The following is a 2,289-nucleotide window of genomic DNA, read 5'->3' on the forward strand; positions in this document are numbered from 1 at the left end:
ATGAAGATATATAGACTCTGATTCTTACTCTGATAGTACATGGAACTTAAGCATATTTGTTGTGTGCTGCATATATCACTTGAGTGCATAAGTAGCTTTGCTTACAAACTGATTTTTTGGCTATAAGGATAAAGGAACAAAATATTGTAAAGCACTGAATTTAATACATTGCAGATTTCTGATTTTATAACAGCTGTCTGTATAGAAATATAATGTTGTGAACACTGCAAGGCATACCCTGCCCCCCTCCCCCTCACACATATATTATGTATCTGGCTATTCAAGTGGTGTATGGTGACTCACACCATATCAAAGTACAGTGTCTATTAGTAGAATTGAAGAGTATGATAGTTCAATAAGTCTTTATAAACTTTCCACTGTGAAATATTTTCTTTTTTGCAGATGGTGTCTGCTCAGCGGTGGAAGCAAGTTGAACACTGAAGACTTTTAGTTCTGACATGATGATGTACCTTCTTAACAAAGGAGTTGAATGCAAACCTAGGCATATTTATAATTTATTGTAATTTGAGAATATCATGGTATTTTATCCAGAGTTTTAGATTTTCAATGCAATGATTTGTAAAGTTGTTTCATATACAGTGTACATGTCCTTATTGTATATTGTAAATGGGTAATGTTCGCAGTGTTTTTGTGTTTTTTTGCAGTAATGAAGTACGTGTAACTGCAGGCTTGAAGTGATTGCAAATATTTGGCCTTTAACAGAAAAACCCTGCATGGCAGTTTCAACCGTGAACTTAAAACTACTACCAACACTCCATTTTCTCCCTTTTACAGAAGTACATGTTTTAAAATAATCCCTTTTTAAGTTTTATAATTGTTGATTTCAGAACTAACTCTAAGATGTTACATATTTTTTATCAATGCTATTTATTTATTCTTATATATAGTACAATGAAGCACTACTTTGCCAGTGTTTTGAAAGTTATCAAATTGAAAGTCATTGATATTTTGTGTTTGTTGGTTTTAACATTTGCAATGATGTATTGAAACAGTATTGCTATCTTTGGCATTAGGAATTCTATTCATGAGCATTTCCTGTAATAGAATGTTGTTTCATTGAGTAAAACAATGCTGGGTTATGTATGAAATATAGACCAACTTTACACAGTGTAATGTAACATTGATAGAATGTATGAAATCATATATTTTCCACATAGCTGTTGGTACTTTGCTATCATAGTGCTTGTGTGAACTTGTAACAGCTACATGTATGTCCAATAAGAAATAACCAGCTTTCGGCAATTTTTTCATGTGTTTATCTTATTGCAGATTAAAAAGTGAACCAAAACAAAAGTCTGTATCTGATTTGCATCTTGTTTTGCACTGATTATGGTGATGCAACAGTAATAGAAATGCTTTGAAGATACTTGTAAATGTTGATACCAAATTTGTCCAGCTTAAAAACAAACCTTAGCCAAATCCTAACCCTAGCCTTAGTAGCAATAAAGGAATCCAATAACAGGAACATTTGGCCTGTATTTCCGTTTGACTTCTATTTTTGTACATGAATTGATGTTGAAAAATTGTAGCCGTGTCTTTTTTAGCACAGTACAGAAAATCCAAGATGTTTTGATAATTTCTTGGAAATAACAATTTCAATTGATGAGAAATATACATCAGCATCTTGCTGCCTGGTGCAGCATACTGTATTGTTTTGTTACAATTCAAATAAAGTTAAAGAGATATACTTTCACCAGATGTTTACAAATACAAACAACGTTTCTTTATTCTCACAAATTCTGAAAAATTGACTTTTCTTCTTCTCCTTTGTATGGCAAAGCCCCTTGAAGTAAGAGCTATGCCATCTGTTACTAACATGGTATTTTATTTCGTTGAAATTTCATGTTTTAAATTTTTTCCATAGCATAAAAGCTTCCCAACATATTGGCATCGTTTAAAGTTAGCATGACTTCGCCTATATCCTGCAGCCGGAAGATCGGTAGATCTATTTGGATATCATGTATATCGCTAAGGAAAGGGCTCCCCGATTTAAATATACCGCGCGTACCACTTCCGGGTATCCGTCATCCTTAGCGAAAACCATGAGGCGAGCCTCGTTTTGGTGAGCCGGTCCGTCGCCGTACCCCTTTGTTTGGTACCATGCTACCAGCACCACACCGCCTGAGATTGCAGTTTAGCGCTCTTCCGCATGAAGTCGCGGTAGGTATATACAACTCTGACGTTTCAGCGTATATAAGTTATACTTTGATAGCAAAGGATGCGATTGTAGTATGAGAATATCCAAATAGAAGTTAGGTATGAATGTGT

General features: G+C 34.5%; 1 long non-coding RNA gene across 1 annotated transcript in view; it reads left to right on the top strand.

Annotated features, from left to right (window-relative positions):
• LOC118408869 overlaps positions 1–1,480 on the top strand; it is a 3,721-nt gene extending 2,241 nt beyond the window's left edge. Inside the window, exon 2 of the long non-coding RNA XR_004830370.1 lies at positions 403–1,480. This is a non-coding gene — a long non-coding RNA (uncharacterized LOC118408869). The remainder of the gene's footprint in view (positions 1–402) is intronic.
• Positions 1,481–2,289: the final 809 nt, after the last annotated feature.

Source organism: Branchiostoma floridae, unplaced genomic scaffold (assembly GCF_000003815.2).
Source record: "Branchiostoma floridae strain S238N-H82 unplaced genomic scaffold, Bfl_VNyyK Sc7u5tJ_476, whole genome shotgun sequence".
Taxonomy (NCBI): Eukaryota; Metazoa; Chordata; class Leptocardii; order Amphioxiformes; family Branchiostomatidae; genus Branchiostoma; species Branchiostoma floridae.